Raw genomic sequence first — 17673 nt, forward strand, 5'->3', positions numbered from 1 at the left:
TTCATGGCATACATTATCTTAGGTTTTGATACAATAATATGCATATCATATTAGAATTAAAAAACACAGGCAGTTACTATATTCAATTTTGATGCTATAATATGAATATCATATCAGTATTTAAGCCCACAGGACACCTATAATATTAATTTTAGGTTCTATTGTATGGATATCTTATTAGTATTAAAGATCACAAGGCAGATATTGTATTAGATTTAGATTCTATAATATGAATATTATATTAGTACTAAAATCCACAGGGAACCTATTAAATTAGTTTTAGATGCCATAGTAAGGATAAAATATTAACACTAAATCCACAGGCAGGTAATATATCAATTTTCAAAGCTATCATATGGATAAAGTTAGTACTAAAGGTCACAGGACAGCTGTTGTATCAGTTTTACATGCCATTATATGGCTATCACGTTTGTGTTAAAGATCCACAGTGCAGCTATTTTGTCAGTATTATCTAATAATATGAATAAGATAGTATTTAAGGCCACATGGCAGCTATTCTATTTGTTTTAGATGCTGTAGTACTATATTACATTATTATTAAAGACTCCAGGGAAGCTATTTTATTATATTTAGATGGTAGAGTATGGATATCATGTTAGTATACTATGAAAGGCTGCAAGAAAACTATTATGCCACTTTTAACAGCTATAGTATGGATGTTTTATTAGTATTAAAGGCCATAGAAGAGCTATTCAGTTTTAGATACTATACCAAGGATGCTATATTAATATAATAATTAATAATAATATAATGATTATATTAATATAATACACAGGGAATTTACAATATTAGTTTTATGGGTTATATTATTATTAAAAGTTATGGATATTATATTATTATTAAAGTCACACGGTAGTTGGTCTGGGGTTGTGGCTCATTTGTAGAGCGCCTGCCTAGCACATGTGAGGCACTGAGTTCAATCCTCAGCACCACATTAAAAAACATAAATAAAGTAAAGGAATTGTGTCCATCAACTACTAAAACAATATTTTAAAAAAATTCACAGGGTAGCTATTATATAGTTTTTTATGTCACAGTATGAATATTATATTAATATTTAAGGCCATAGGCAAGCTAATATATTGCTTTAGGTGGTATATGTGAATATCATATTAGTATTAAAGGTCACAAATATTTTATTAGTTTTAGATGCTAGTTTATCAATTTCATATTAATATTAAGGGTCCTTGGCAAATGTTATAATTTGGATATCATATTAGTTCTAAAAGCCACAGGGCAGCTATTATATTAGTTTTAGATGCTATAATATGGATATTGTATTAAAATGAAAGACCACAGGAAAGGTATGTGATTAGTTTTAGGTCCATAGTATGGATATAATATTAACACTAAATTACACATTTCAGCTACTATGTCAGTTTTTGATGCCTTAATATGGATACCATATTAGTTATACAGTCCACAAAAGAGCTATTATATCCATTATAATTTCATAGTATGGATGACATGTTTGTATTAAAAGGTCACAGGCAGCTCTTCAGTTTTAAAACTAATATTATGTCCACATTATAGCATGTAAAACTGATATAACAGCTTCCCTTTAGCCTTAATTGTAAGGGTTCTGTGTTTGGGACTGGGGTCTCTGATGGCTTCATGAATGTGGCATACTTGGTGGCTAGGAAGTTTCTGTGCAAAGATGTGGAATGCCTGGATGCTAGGAAAACTTCTGTGCAAAGACACGGGATGCCTACCTGCTATAGCTAGCTTTGTGCTGGAGTATTATCAGCTTTGGCCTTGATCTCAGGCACACAGCTCCTGGGAATAAAGAAACACTCGTTATACAATAAAAATGTTTCACCAAGCTCCCATGCTCCTGGACCTGTCCATCTAACAGTAACTGTAAACAACAAACTTTATTGATAGCTACACAAATCTTCTAACATTGCATATTGTAACTGTAGAATGTAACTGAGGAATAAGCTGCATAACGATGCTAACTCTATAACCTTCCAAATAACACAATAAACAATAATATATTACTGATGCCAATGACCTAATGCAACCTATTGATATAAATAAAGCTGGCAGCTTGACCATTCTGCCATTCTGTCATTCTGACTCTGCATCTTCTCTCTATGTCTCTTTTTATTTTCCTTACATTTAATATTAATATCCATACAGTGATCTATAAAAGTAATATAATAGCTACCCTGTGACCACATTATTGATACTACATTAATATCAGAGGCCACAGAGAAGCTATAATATTAGTTTTACTTGCATTATTATGGATATCATAGTAGTATTAAAGGCCATTGCAGGTATTATCTAAGTTTTGGATGCTATAGTATTTATATCATAATATGATTAAATGCCACAGGGTAACTATTAATTTTAGATGCTATATTACTGATGTAAGAGTCCAAAGGGCCACTAGTATATTATTTCTAGATAGTACAGTATTGTTTTTGTAAGCTTTTTTGCCATTGTGTCAAAAATTCCTGACAAGAACAATTTTTAGAGAATTAAAATTTTATTTGACACTTATATTTTCCATGTCTCAGTCCATAGAAGACCAACTCCACAGCTCTTGACCAAATGATATAGAGGTAGGAAGCAAATCAGAACATGGCAAAGAGGAAGCAGATAGAGAGTTATGCTCACCAGAGACAAATATATACTCCAAAGAAATGCCCCCAGTGACCCACCTTCTCCAGCTACACACTACCTTCCTACAGTTACCATCCAGTTAAACACTATCAGTGGATTAATGCACTCACTAGGTTAAGGCTCTCATAACCAAATAATTTCACTTTTAAATCTTTCTTGCCTTTTCTCACATACGAGTTTTAGAGTAACACTTCATATCTAAACCATAACATTCTGCCCTTGGCCCCCAAAAGTTCATGTCCATCTCATGATGCAAAATACATTGAGTTCATATCCAGGACTCCACATGTTCTTAACAGTTCCAGTATTCCCTAAAATTTTTATTTTTAAAACTTTGAGCAAGGCAAGATGGTGCCTGACTGTAATCCCAGCAGCTTAGTAGGCTGAGGCAAGAGGATTGCAAGTTCAAAGTCAGCCTCAGCAATTTAGCAAGGCCCTGAGCAACTCAATGAGATCCTGTCTCTAAATAAAATATTTAAAAAGGCTGAGGATGTGACTCAGTGGTTAAGTACCTCTGGGTTCAATTTCTGGTACAAAAAAAAAAAAAGAAAGAAAGAAAAATTAAATCTTTGAGCCTGAAACTGGGGTGGTTTTGCCAATTTCTGAGATGCACTCAAGTCTTCTTTCCTATTGTCTCTGGGCAAAGTATTTAGCATCTCTTTAGTGGTCATGATGTTTTAACAATCACACCTTCCTAAGCTCCAGTTTGACTCACACATTTAATTTGACTCTGAACAAATTAAAAGGTGTTCTTTTTTTTAAGATGGACAAAATATCTTTATTTTATTTTATTATCTTATGTGGTGCTGAGAATCAAACCCAGTGCCTCACATGTGCAAGGCAAATGCTCTACCACTGAGGTATAAATCCAGCTCCTACAGATATCATATTACTATTAAAGGCCATGTGGCAGCTACTATATTTGTAATAGATGCAAAATATGGTTATCACATTAGTATTAAAGGCCATAGGACATATATTATATATATTAATATGGTATAGTATGAATAGTTCATTTATATTAAAGACCACAGGGCACCTATCATATTAGTTTTAGAATCTATAATATAGACAGTATATTAAGGACAAGACAGCTATTACATTTGTTTTATATGCTATAGTATGGATATCACATTATTATTATTTTTAATATTTTTAGGTTTTGATGCACTTTATTTATTTATTTATTTATTTATTTATATGTGGTGTTGAGGAATGAATCCAGCACCTCACACATGCTAGGCAAACAGTCTACTACTGAGCTACAACCCCAGCCCCTGAATATCACATTATTATTAAAGAACATAGGGAAGCTATTATGTCATGCTTACATGGTATAATATCAACATCATATTAATATAAAGGGCACTAGAACACATATTTGATTACTTTTATTATTTTTAGAAGCTATAGTACATATATTAGTATTAAAGGCCTCAGGGAAGCTATTAATTTTTTATGTTAAATATGAATATTACATTAATAAAAAAACACAGATGCTACAATATTAATGTTATATCAATTAAAGGCAAAAAGGTAGTTGTATTTAGTTTTAGATGCTATACTAGGATATCACAGTAATATTAAAGGCCACAGTATAGCTATTATATTAGCTTTAGATGCTATAGTATGGGTATTATAATAGTATTAAAGACCACAGGGCAGCAATTGCTTTAGCTTTAGATTATATAATGTGAATAATATATTAATTTTAATCAACAATGGACTGCCAGTATATTAGTTTTGAATGCTATAGTATGATATCATATTAGCATCAAAGGCCACAGAATAGATATTACTTTTAGATCAATAGTATGAATATCGTAGAAATATTAAAAGTGACAGTGCAGCTATTAAATCAATTTCAGAAGGCACACTATGAATATAATAATAGTATTAGAGGCTATAAGGCACCTATTGTTTTAGTAAGGATTCTACACTAGGGATATCATATTAGCATAAAACACCACTGTGTAGTTTTTTAAATTATTTTCAGATGCTACAATACGGATATTATATGAGTATTAAAGGCAATAAAACAGCTCTTATATCAGTTTTAGATGCCACATGTATATCACAATAGAATTAAAAGCCACAGGGCTGCTATTATATCCGTTTTCAATGCAATTCTATGATTACATTAATACAAAAGGCCACAGAGAAGCTATAATATTCATTTTCAATACTATAATATAGATATAATAATAGTATTAAATACCATTATGCAGCTATTATATTTTATTTATTTACTTACTTACTTATTTATTTATCAGGGATTGAACTCAGGGGCACTTGACCACTGAGCAACATCATCAGCCCTATTTTGTAGTTTGTTTAGATACAGGGTCTCACTGAGTTGCTTAATGCCTCACAGTGGCTGAGGCTGGCTTTGAACTCACAATTCTCCTGTCTCAGCCTCCCAAACCACTGGGATTACAGGCATGTGCCACTGAGCCTGGCTTATGATGTTTTTAAATGCTTTAGTAAGGATGTCATATTACCTATGAAATGCACATTGCAGATATTATATCAGCTTTGGACACTATATAATGGATATCATATAAATATTAAAGGCAGCTATCATATCAATTTTACATGCTGTAATAAGAATGTCATATTACTAATAAAGCCACAGGGAAGCTACTCTATCAGTTTTTAATGATCTGACATGAATATAATATCAGTATTAAAGACCACATGGTAGCTATTATATCACTTTTAGATGTAATTGTAAGAACATTACATTAGTATTAAAAGCTACAAAGATGTTATACTATATTTAGATGCTATGGTAAATATATAGGAATTAAAGGTCATAAGAGAACAATTATATTAGTTTAGATGCTATAATATGAATATCATAACAGTACAAAGGTAAGAGGACTGCTTTTAGATCATTAATAGATGCTATGATATGGATATCATATTAGTACTAAACGCCATAGGGCAGGAATTATATTCATATAATTGCTATAAATGAACTTTATGTAATATTAAAAGGCCACAGGAGAATTATTATTTTAGTATTAGGGATCACAGTATTGATACTGAATTAGTATTAAAGGCCATAGGGCATCTATTATATTAGCATTAGATGCTATTGAATGGATATTAATATGAACAGCCACAAAGAGCTATAATATCCCATTAACAGGCCACAGTATGGATAAAATATTAATGGCAAATGCACAGGATGCACAAGGATGCTCTTTCAGTACTTTGAGATGTTGTAGTATACATACTACATTAATATTAAAGCTCCAAAGTTCAGTTATTATATTAGTTTTATATGCTATGTGATGACTATCTTATTAGTATAAGGAATTATATTAGTTTAGGTACTATACTTTGGATAACAGATTACTATTTTTTTAAAGAGAGAGAGAAAGAGAGGAGAGAGAGGAGAGAGGAGAGAGGGGGAGGGGGAGAGAGAGAGAGGGAGAGAGGGAGAGAGGGAGAGAGAGAGAGAGAGAGAGAGAGAGAGAGAAGAGAGAGAATTTTTAATATTTATTTTTCAGTTTTCAGTGGACACAACATCTTTATAAAATAATATGTGGTGCTGAGGATCGAGCCCAGTGCCCTGCACATGCCAGGTTAGTGCATTACCACTTGAGCCACATCCCCAGCCCAACAGATTACTATTAAATGCCAGAGGTCAGCTATTATGTTAAGTTTATATGCTATCATATGGATATGCTATATTATAAGGTTTATTGCTATCATATGGATATTTCACTTAAAATGACAAGAAGGCTATTTTATTAGTTTTAGAGTGCATAATACGGATAAATTATTAATGTTAAATGCCACAGTCTAGCTATTAGATTAGTTTTAGGAGTTATAGTTTGGGTATCATATTACCTATAAGAGCCACAGGGCTAATATTTTATCAGTTTTAGATGCTACTATGGGTATCATATAAATATTAAGACCAAAGAGCAACTATTATATCAAGTTAAGATGCTATAATAAGGATGTCTATTGATATTAAAGGATACAGAGCAGCTATTATATCAATTTTAGATGCAATATTATGTATTACATTAGCTTTAAGGGCCACAGGGAAGATATTATATTAGATTGAAATGTTATAATATGGATATTACTTTAGTATAAAAGGCTATAGGGAGGCTATAATGTTAGTTTTGGATGTTATGGCATGAATATTATATTAACATTAAATGTCACAGGGAAACTATTATATATCAGTTTTAGATGTTACACTCTTAATATCATATTAGTATTAAAGGCATCAGGGCAACTATTGTATTTGTTTTAGATCTATGACATGTATGTTATTATTTCAGTCATCTTTTTCACTGCTTTGACCAAAGGACCTGACAAGAACAATTTTAAAGGAGGAAAAGTTCATTTAGGGGCTCACAGTTTCAGAGATCTCAGCCAACAGATGGCCAACTCTATTCCTTGGGGCTTAAGGTGGGGCAGAAGAATGTGGTGAAGGAAAGTGGTGATCAGGAAGCAGAGAACCTAAGCTCAGCTCATCAAATATGTACCCCAAAGGCACAGCCTCAATGACCCACCTCCTCCAGCTACACACTATCAGCCTGCAGTTACCACTCAGTTAATTCCTTCAGAGGATTACTAATTTGGGTTAAGGCTCTCATAACCCATCATTTCACCTTTAAACTTCCTTAAATTGTCTCACACATGAGCATATCCAAACCAATTATTTGGTATTAAGACCACAGTGCATCTATTATTTTAAATGCTGCAGTATGGGTATTATATTAATATTAAAGGCCACAGGGTAGCTAATATATTTTATTAGCTTTGGATACTATAGGATGGATATCATATAAATATCAAAGGCCACAGTACAACTATTGCATCAGTTTCAGATGTTCCAATATGAATATCATATTAAAATTAAACACTTCAGGTCAATAATTATGTACTATTAGATACTCAAGTGTGGATATCATGTTAGCATTAAAGTCAACATGGCAGTATATTGATTTTAACACTATCCTATAAATATCATATTAGTTTAATGGCCACAAAGCTGATATTATATTAGTTTAAGGTGATACAATATCATATTAATACTATAGGACCTATTTACCAGTTTTATATGAAGCACGTATTTATCAGTTTTATATTTATAATATGTATATTAAATGAATATTAAATTTCATAAGAAACTTATTAAATTGGCTTCACAGGTTATAGGAATGATGTAACATTAATATTAAAGGCCACAGGACATCTATTACATCAGTTTTGGAGGCTATATTAGTATCAAAAGCTACAGGGGAGCTATTAGTTTAATATGCTTTAGCATGGATGTCACTTAGTATTAAATTCTATTGCACAGCTACTTACTTGTTTTAGATATTATAGTTTGCATTTATTAGTAATAAAGACCTCTGATATAATTTTTTTGCTATAATATGGAAATCATATTAATATTAAAGGCCACAGAACAGTTATTTAATCAGTTTTCCATGCTATAGTATGAATAAAAAAACAGTAATAAAGGCCACAAGACAGCTATTGTATTAAATTTAGAGGTCAAAGTATGAATATTATGATATTAAAGTCTAGAGGGCAGCTATCATATTAGTTTTGAATGCTATACTATCAATATTAAAGGACACAAGGAAGTTATTACATTAGTTTTTCATGGTATATTATATTAGCACTAAAGGCCACAGAGCAGTTATTACTTTAGTTTTAAAGAGCACAATATGTTTATCATATTACATATCATATTAAAGGGCCCAGGCAGCTACTATATTAAGTTGAGGAGCTACGGTATGGATATCATATTAGTATTAAAGTCCACAAGGTATGTATTATACTAGTTTTAAATCCAACAGTATGGATATAATATTTGTCCTAAGGACACAGGACATATGTAATATTAATTTAAGATGCTATATTATGGATATAATATTAATATTTAAAGCCAGAAATCATCTATTATACAATATATGCTATTATATGGATATTATAGTAAGATTAAAAGACACAAATCATCTATTATGTTAGTTTGAGTTGCAGTAGCATGGATATCATATTGGTATTTAAAGCCACAGTGCCACTATTTTATTAGTATTGGATATACTGTAGCACAGATATCATATTAATATAAAAGCCACTGGGAAGCTATTATATTAATTTTGATGCTATACTATAAAAATTGTAATAGGTTTAAAGTTACAGGGCAGCTACTATATTAGTTTTAGATATAAATTAGCTATTATATCAGTTTCAGAGGCTACAGTACAAATATGTTAGTATTAAAGTGAACAGGTTAGATATTATATTGGCATATAAATGTCATAGGGAAGCTACTAAATTAGTTCAATATGCTATAATATTGACATTGCATTGATATGGAAGACCACAATTCAGCTATTGTATCAGCTTTAAATACTGTAGTATGAATACCTATTAACATTAAAGGCCACAGGGCACTATTATTCTAGTTTTAGAAGCTTTGGTATGGATATTGTATGGTTATTATAGATTACAGGCAGCCATTTCATCAGATTTAGATCAACAGTATAGATATTTTATTAATATTAAAGTTTTATATTCTGTTATAATTATTATATTACTATGAAATTCTACAAGGCTGCTGTATTATCAGTTTTTGGTGCTATAGTATGTGTGCACTATCAGTATTAAAACATCACTTGAAGCTATTACATTAATTTCAGAGGCCACAGTTTTTATCTCAATATTAAAGGCTACAAGGCAGCTATTATGCCAGTTTTAGATGCTACAGTATGGATATTATGTTAATATTACAGGTCACAGAGCAGCTATTATATTAGTTTTTGGAAGGTATAGTATGGACATCTTTAATATTAAACACAACAGGCACCTATTAGTATTAGGTACTATAGCATGGATATTATTAGTATTAAAGACCACAGGGAAGCTATTATAATATTTTCTAGGTACCATAGAGCATATCATATTACTCTTGAAGGCAAAAAGGAAGCTATTTTATTTATTTTAGAGTCTACAGTATGAATATAATATTAGAATAAAAGGCTACATGGAGACTATAATGATGCTACATATGGATAAAATTAGTATTAAAAGGCTACAGGACAGCTATTCTGTTAGTTTCAGAGGACAAAGTATTGATATTATACTAAAGTCAAAGGCTATAGGGCAGCCATTATATTAGTTTTAGATGCTATAGTATGGCTATCATATGACATTTATAGGCCACAGGGCACATATTTTATTACTTTTAGATGCTATACTGTGGATATTAGTAGTAAGGACCAAAATTCAGATATTATATAAAATTCAAAGTATGTGGGCTGGGGTTGTAGCTCAGTGATAGAGAACTCACCTAGCATGTGTGAGGTGCTAGGTTTGAGCCTCAGCACCACATAAAAATAAATAAATGAAAATGAAGGCATTGTGTCCAACTACAACTAAAAATTTTTTTTAAAAAATTCAAAGTATATGCCCCTTTTACATATTTCATGTTGAAGTAATAACATATGTTAACTTATTATATTTTTATGCTGTCACTAGGTTCTAGGTTTTCCTTCTTAAAACGTGATCACTACAGAGGAAAAAATGACATTTTGGAGATTTTATTTCAACTCATGATTTAACTTTCCTGAAAGAGTGACTTTATAAAAAATGTCTCTATTTTATTTCTATGCATACATTTTAGCAGCAATATAATCAAATATTTGTCACTGGGACAAATAGTCAGAGAACATCCATTTCCTCCAAGACCTCTACAGGAAGTGGTGAGCCAAGAGAAGCAGAGGTGTCAGATCAGTCCAGGAGTGATATTAGATGCTGCTGTGTTGTGGGAAACTCTACCTTTTAGAAATCACAGGGAGCTATGGATGCCCAAACTCTTGCATGAGTCTAAATCTAGTTGAAATTCTAAGTAATCTTATTGTCACTAGCTCATCATGAAGCTAATGATAACTAAAGGATCTATGGGGCTGGGGATGTAGATCAGTGGTAGAAAGATTTCCTAGCATGCAGGAAGCCCCAGAAACACAAAAGGAAAAAAAAAAGAATTTGTGTAATCAAATAGAAAATGAATAATTATTCCTCTTAAGGAAACATGTTGGACCTAAAACACTTGAGACTCTCAGAATCAAAATACTCTCTTTATAGTGTATTGCATACCTACACCATCATGAACAGTGGTGTCACATCATAAAGCATGTTCACATTAAGCATACCATCAAAACAACAAAAAGGCTTTATTGACTGTTGATAAGAAAAATGAACATAATCTAGCTTAGGAAATTATTAACACAACATTAGGATAACATTAGGATAAAATGTAATCATGGCATTTCCCACATGTAATAACTCTAAATAATAATAAATACATAATTTCAAAAGAAAGTCAAATTTCTGAAATCAAAAGCAAACTGATACATTTTTAAATGATATTTTGAACAGAGGCAAAACAAAGAGTTCTCCCACAAGAATTCCTAACAACATAAAGTATCGTGCTCAATAGAAGGCCCATCCCTTTGTATGCAAGGAATAAGAGAACTTTCTGATGAATGTAGAACTTTAATAGGACATATGGACATGCTTTCTAAATTTTAAAGAAGAAAAAATATCTTTTTTTAAAAAAGCTTACTTTTAGTAAATGTATCTGAATTGCAAAAAAGCAGCTACTGACTTGTCTCTTACATTTTGTAATGATTTGTATCTCAGGAAATTTCATCTATAGTGGTTTTAAATATCATGAAATATCAATAGTTGACATTAAAAATATCATCCCTCTTCTCTTTTAAAACTGATTTGAAATTTTCTTAGAATAATTTCATATGAATTTGGAAGACGCACTGTGGTATATGTATGTATGTGGAAATACATGACCTTTTTTTAAAAAAAAATCTTTATTTTTAGTTGTAGTTGGACACAATACCTTTGTTTTATTTACTTATTTTTATGTGGTGCTGAGGATCGAACCCAGGTCCTCGCATGTTCTAGGTGAGTGCTCTACCACTGAGCCACAACCCCAGCCCCAATACATGATCTTTTCAAAGCATACCTCTCATGCTTGAGTCCTGTCAAAGACATCTTCTGTGTGTGTGGTGCTGGGATGGACTCTATGGCTTCTCACATGCCAGGCAAGTGCTCTGCTACTGAGCTGCACATCCAGTCTCCAAAGATACCTTAATAAGTGGAAATTAATTAAAATCATTTGATTATGAGCATTTCCAAACAATACAATTCTCTCAAGCAAGCAAATTCTCTCAATCAAAAACAAAGTAAGCTAAAAGTAATTTAAAAAATATTCCTTATAAAAAAATAGAAGTCCACAGAATTAAAAATTCTATAAAGGGCTAGAATGTGGTGCAAAGGCAGAGCATTTGCCTGGCATGTGTCCTGGGTTCAATCCTCAGCACCACATATAAATAAACAAAATAAATAAATAAAACAAAAAGATCCACTGACAACTAAAAAAAATTTTTAAAAATTCTGTAGCAAACTGAAAGAATATTAATCAAAAATTGAATTGTAAAAACCTATTTCACAGAACTGGAGACCTGGAGGCCATGGGGAATTATATTACAAAATAACTCTAAAATAAGAAAATGAATCAATTAGCATACAAAACCTTGGACTGGTACTTAGAGTTCCCCCACTGGATGGGATCCTGGGATCATCAGGGCTCAAGGCTGACTGTCATCTGCCCTTTAACAAATTCTGATTTTATTTCAAATGTTCATGATCTACAGAGAAAATTAAAAAAGAGAAAGGTGACATTTCTAAAGTTATTTTATGTTATATTGCATTCTGATTCAGTCAAGATAATTCATCCAATGTAGGATGTCAGTGTTTACACAACGGACGTTATTTGTGCACCATTACAAATATACTGCCAATTAGCACAGCAGCCAGGGAGCTGCTCATCCTAGACGAGCAGGGACAGAGTCTGGAGGAGGGGGAGGGAATGTCAGGAGGAGGAGGGGGCCTGGAAGATAGGTGGGGTCTGGAGAAGAGGCAGGGTCTTAAAGAGGAGGAGGATTGGGCTGGAGTTATGGCTCCATGGTAGAGGGCTTGCCTAGCATGTGTGAGGCACTGGGTTCAAACCTTAGCACCACATAAAAATAAATAAACAAAATAAAGGCATTGTGTCCACGTGCAATAAAAAAAAAATTTAAAAAGAGGAGGGTGAGGTCTGGAGGAGGGGCAGGACAGGAAGAAGGGAAAGATCTGGAGGAGAAACAGGGTCTGAAGGAGGGGGATAATGAGCCACAAGGGGGCAGGGCCTGGCAGATGGGTGAAACCTGAGGGAGGAACAGGCCCTAGAACATGAGTAGGACATAGAGGAGAGACAGGGTAGGAAGGAGGGGGAAGGTGGTTCAGGAGGAAAAGCAGGGCCAAAGAATATGGGTGGGGTCTGAAGAGGGAGGCCTTAGCAAGAGAGTCCTGGAGGGGTGGCTTCTTGCTAATTAAACTCTCCACCAAAAGAAAAATGTGTGGCAGTGGTAGCTCAGTGGTAGAGTGCTTGCCTAGCATGTGTGAGGCACTGGGTTTGATCCTTAGCACCACATAAAAATAAATAAAATAAATGTATTGTGCCCTTCTACAATTAAAAAAAAAATTGAACAAAACTAAGCAAAGATTAAAGAAAAAATGTGGTTCATTATTAAAAATACAGGGGATGTATTTTTAATAAATTCTGGCTTTGTTAGAAGTAATATATTTAAACCTAAGCGGCTCAGAAGGCTGAGGCAGAAGGATCTTGAGTTCAAAACCAGTCTCAACAAAAGCAAGGCATGAAGCAACTCAGTGAAACCCTGTCTCTATAATACAAAACAGGGTTGCCCACACCAGGCATCTCCCTCAAGCTTCTCTGAAGACAAGGGACCCCCGGGCATCAATAGAGACGTGACCAAAGAGAGTCCCCACACTGGTGTCTCCTCCAGACAACTCTGAGGAGAAGGGAACCCCAGGCCTACTTAGAGACATGACCTGTGAGGGTTCCCAACCCTGGTATCTCCCTCAGGAAACCCTAGAAACACGAGGATCCCCAAGACAGCTGTCCCCCTTAGGATGCTCTGAGGACAAAGAAACCCCAGGCATTCCTAGAGCCATGACTCACGAAGTCTCTAAGCCAAGAGTCCGCTGAGGCTTCTCTGAGGAGAAGGAAGCTCCGGGAGTCCCTGGAGGCATGACCCACGAGGGTCCCCAACCTGGGTGTCTCTCTCTCAATCTGCTCTGAGAAGGGAGCTCTGCCCCTCTCTGTGGAGTGACCCAACACTCCAGGGAACTGAGGCTCTCCCGGGTTGGTCCTGAGTGGGAAGCCAGCTCTCCTCACTCTCAGGGAGGCAGCATTAAAGATGGTGGCAAGGCCCTGCCCCTTCTTGACCACGCCCCTTTGGCCACGTGCAGGTGCTCCAGCCCCAAGCTGCTCACAGCTCAGAGGCGGGGCCTCTCCCAGCTCCCTGGTGAATGTCAGTGCCTTCTTCCACCCTCAGCTGTTACTGAATAAAATCTGTTCCCACTGCTGTAACTAGGTCTGGCTGTGGCACCATGAGTAGTGGAATCTCAGGAGAGGAGAAATGGAGTCCAGGAGACCCCCTCCCTGCACTCCACCAGGCCAAGGGCTGCAGCAGCCTGAGCCAGGTGGGCAGAGGCACAGAGGGAGGCTTCCACAGGGAGTCTAGACCCTCACTCAGGTGCCCAAGGGCAGAGACCACCTCAAAGGCTTCTGGGACATGTAGTCTTTGAGACAGTGACTTAGCCAGGGTCTGCCCCATTTTAGAATCAGGGATTTTAAGAAAATCTGTTAATTCCCAGCCCAGGATGACCACTGTAGGAGGGTAGAAGAACCTGAGCTCAGACCAAATTCCCAGTAGCCTCTGGGACCATTCTAGGTCATTCAGTCTGTCCTGCCTATACAGCTCTCACCATGGATGCCTCTGGGAACTGCAAGCTACACAGATGGGCTTCTCAGGGATTCTGGACAGTGTAGTCTGGTGCTCTACCCACACTGTCTTTGCCCTTCAGGACCATGGAAGCTGTTTGCCATGTGCTGGTCCAGGAACCCTGGAGGACCCTGGCAGTGGACTCTGATGTTCTACCCATGCAGCCCTCACCCCAGAAGCCTAGGGGTTGCAAGTAGCACATTTACCCTCATAGTGCCAGGATTCTGGGTAGTGCAGTTTCGTATTCTACAATGCAGCCCAGCTGCAGAGGTCTCTGTGAGCTGCAGGCTACTCAGGCACCCCTAGTGATTCTGAACAGTGTAGTCTGGCATTCTGCCCATTCAGCCCTCACTCCAGAAGCCTATAGAGACTTCAAGTAGCACATTCACCCTCATACACCCACCCAGGATTCTGGGCAGTACAAACCAGCCTTCTACAATGCAGCCCCCCCCTCCCCTGCAGAACTCTCTAGAAATTGCAGGCTACAAAGTCATTCAGGCATCCCTAGGGATTCTGGACAGTGTAGTCTGATGTTCTGCCCATGCAGCATCACTACAGTGGATTCTGGGAGCTGCAAGCCCCCAAGGATCATGGGTATTATAGCCTGGTGCTATGTTCAACTGTACAGTGACTACTTAGAGCTTGGAGCATCCAGGAATTCTGAGTATTGTAGTCAGTTCTACTCAGTCAGCCCTGACTGCAGAGGTCTCTGAGAGCTGTAGGCCATTGATTATTCTGGGTTCTGCAGTCCATCCTACCTAAGTGGACTTCACCATCAAAGCTCTGGGATCTGTGTAGCACAAGCCTGCCTAGACACCCCTGGGAGTCTGTGTAGTGCAATACAAAGCTTGCCCCAGCAGTACTCAAAAGGTAGGTGTCTGGGAGCTGTAGGCCCCCAGGGATTCTGGGTAGCATAGTCCTGTCTTCTGCCTCCATAGCCCTCAGTGTGGAAGCCTCTGAGAGTTCCAGGACACATGGACACGGGCACCTCCAAGAATTCTAGGTAGTGTAGTTCAGCTCCCTACCCTGTAGCCCTCACTATTGCAGATCCTGGAACTGTGATTCCCCCCTGAGGATTCTGGATAAGGTAGTCCAGTGTTTTGCCTACATGCCCTTACTGCAAGGGCCATGAGAACTGAAGGCCACATGCTTGACTTGGTACTGAAGACCTCACTGTGGAAGCCTCCTGGAATTGCAGGCAGCACATTCACCAGTGTGTCCCCAGGAATTGTAGGTAGTATAGTCTGACCTATATAATGCACAACTCTCACTTGGGAGGCCTCTGGGAGTTGCAGGCTGCATACTCACCTGGAAAACACACCTCACCAAGGACTCTGGATACTGTAGTTAAGCTCTCAGTCCAACAGTCCTCACAACACAGGATCCTAAGAGCTGCTGATACCGAGATTTGTGGATAATATAGTCCTGTGTTTTTCCTACTCACTGCAGAAAATTCTGAAACTCAAATTCCCCCTTAGGATTGTGAGTAATGCAGTTCAATAGTTTGCCCACTCACCACAGAGGATTCTGGGAGCTGCAGTCCCTGATGATTCTGGATAATGCAGTCTAGGGTTTGCCTGCACAGTCCTGCTGAGGATCACAGGAGCTGAAGACCCCATGCTTTCCCTGGTAACCTAGAGATTCTAGGTAGTGTGCTCTAATAATACAACTGTCACCACAGAAACTTCTGGGACTTACAGGGTCGGGGTATATAGGCATCCCCAGAAGTTCTGAGCATTGAAGTCTGGTATTCTGCCCTTGCAATTCTCACCCCCAGAGGCTCATGGGTAGAGCAGGCACCCAAAAGTAATTGGTAGCATAGTTTGATATTTTGTCAATTCAGCCCTCTCTGCAGAGGTCTCAGCAAGCTGCAGGTCCCCAAGAATTATGGGTAGTACAGTTTGTCATTTGACCCATATTTCCCTCACTTCAGAAGGCTCTGGTAACTGCAATGAGGATTCTGTAGTTAGCCAGGATTCAGGGTACTGCAACCCATCATAATCTTTACATCTCTCACCCTAGAGGCTCCTGAGAGCTATTTACTGCATTTTCATGAGCCCTTATCCTCAGGCCCCAGTGAGACTCCAGACACTGGGCCCTCCCTGCACCACTTTGAGGGGGCATTTGTGTCCTTAGACACTCAAGCCACACAAAATACATTGACATACCATGATAATGAGCAGCCAAAGCCTCAGTAAGAAATACAGTTGTTGTTGTGGGGCTGGGGATGTGGCTCAAGCCATAGTGCACTCACCTGGCATGCGCTGGGGCGCTGGGTTTGATCCTCAGCACCATATAAAAATAAATAAAGATGTTGTGCCCACCGAAAACTAAAAAATAAATATTAAAAAAAGAAATACTGTTGTAAAATAAGTTCTGCTAAAATATTACCTGAGAAAGTAAAGAACATGGCAGAACTTACTTCTCAGTACAACAGGCAGTGCACAGGAAGCTTCTTCATAATGTTTTCCTCACATGGACCTCAGTCATCCTGAATCCACATTGGAGTCTCCATGGGTAGGTGCCAAGGAGAAGGAAGCTCTGGTCCTCACCATAGATATATCCACCAGGCATCCCCAGGCCATGGTATCTTTCTAGGTGTGTCCCCAGGATTAAAAAAAAAAAAAACACTGGTCTACACCTTAGATAGAGCCCCTAGGAGTCCCTAGATGTGGCATCTCTCAGGTGGGTCCCCAGATGAAGGAAATTTGATTAGAGCACAGAACACAGCCCCCAAAAGCAATTGATCAGAGAAAGTGGCCCCCTGCTGGCCACTGTAGACAGTGCAGGATGCTGGGTGTTCACTGTTCAGAGCTGCACCCCCTTGTGCTAGGCACAGTGAAGCTCTAAAATTCATACTTCTGACTATTCCAGGTCATGATTTTGGAAATCAAAAAGAAATAGAGCCTACCATCCTATATCTTGATCAGAATGGATGGAGATAGCAAGCAGCAAAATACATGGCCCATAGACAAAATTTCATTGAAATTAGCAATCATGTAGAGGAAAAAGTGAAATTTATAAACTGGAATAAGAAAAATTTTAAAACATTAATATTTAAAATAGAGACCCCAAATCTGAATTACTTTCATGTCAGTCTTAAAGT

At 36.8% G+C, this 17673-nt stretch overlaps 1 long non-coding RNA gene across 1 annotated transcript in view; it reads right to left on the reverse strand.

Moving 5' to 3' along the window:
• LOC131424479 (uncharacterized) overlaps window positions 1–12367 on the reverse strand; it is a 14034-nt gene extending 1667 nt beyond the window's left edge. Inside the window, exons 1-3 of the long non-coding RNA XR_009227578.1 lie at window positions 12251–12367; window positions 11681–11804; window positions 1–1797 (exon numbers count right to left, since the gene is read on the reverse strand). The exon at window positions 1–1797 is cut by the window's left edge and continues 1667 nt beyond it. This is a non-coding gene — a long non-coding RNA (uncharacterized LOC131424479). The remainder of the gene's footprint in view (window positions 1798–11680; window positions 11805–12250) is intronic.
• Between the last annotated feature and the right edge of the window lie 5306 nt (window positions 12368–17673).

The sequence above is a fragment of the Marmota monax genome, unplaced genomic scaffold, assembly GCF_021218885.2.
Source record: "Marmota monax isolate L192 unplaced genomic scaffold, Marmota_monax_Labrador192_F-V1.1 WCK01_AAM20220418_F8-fsc00142, whole genome shotgun sequence".
NCBI lineage: Eukaryota > Metazoa > Chordata > Mammalia > Rodentia > Sciuridae > Marmota > Marmota monax.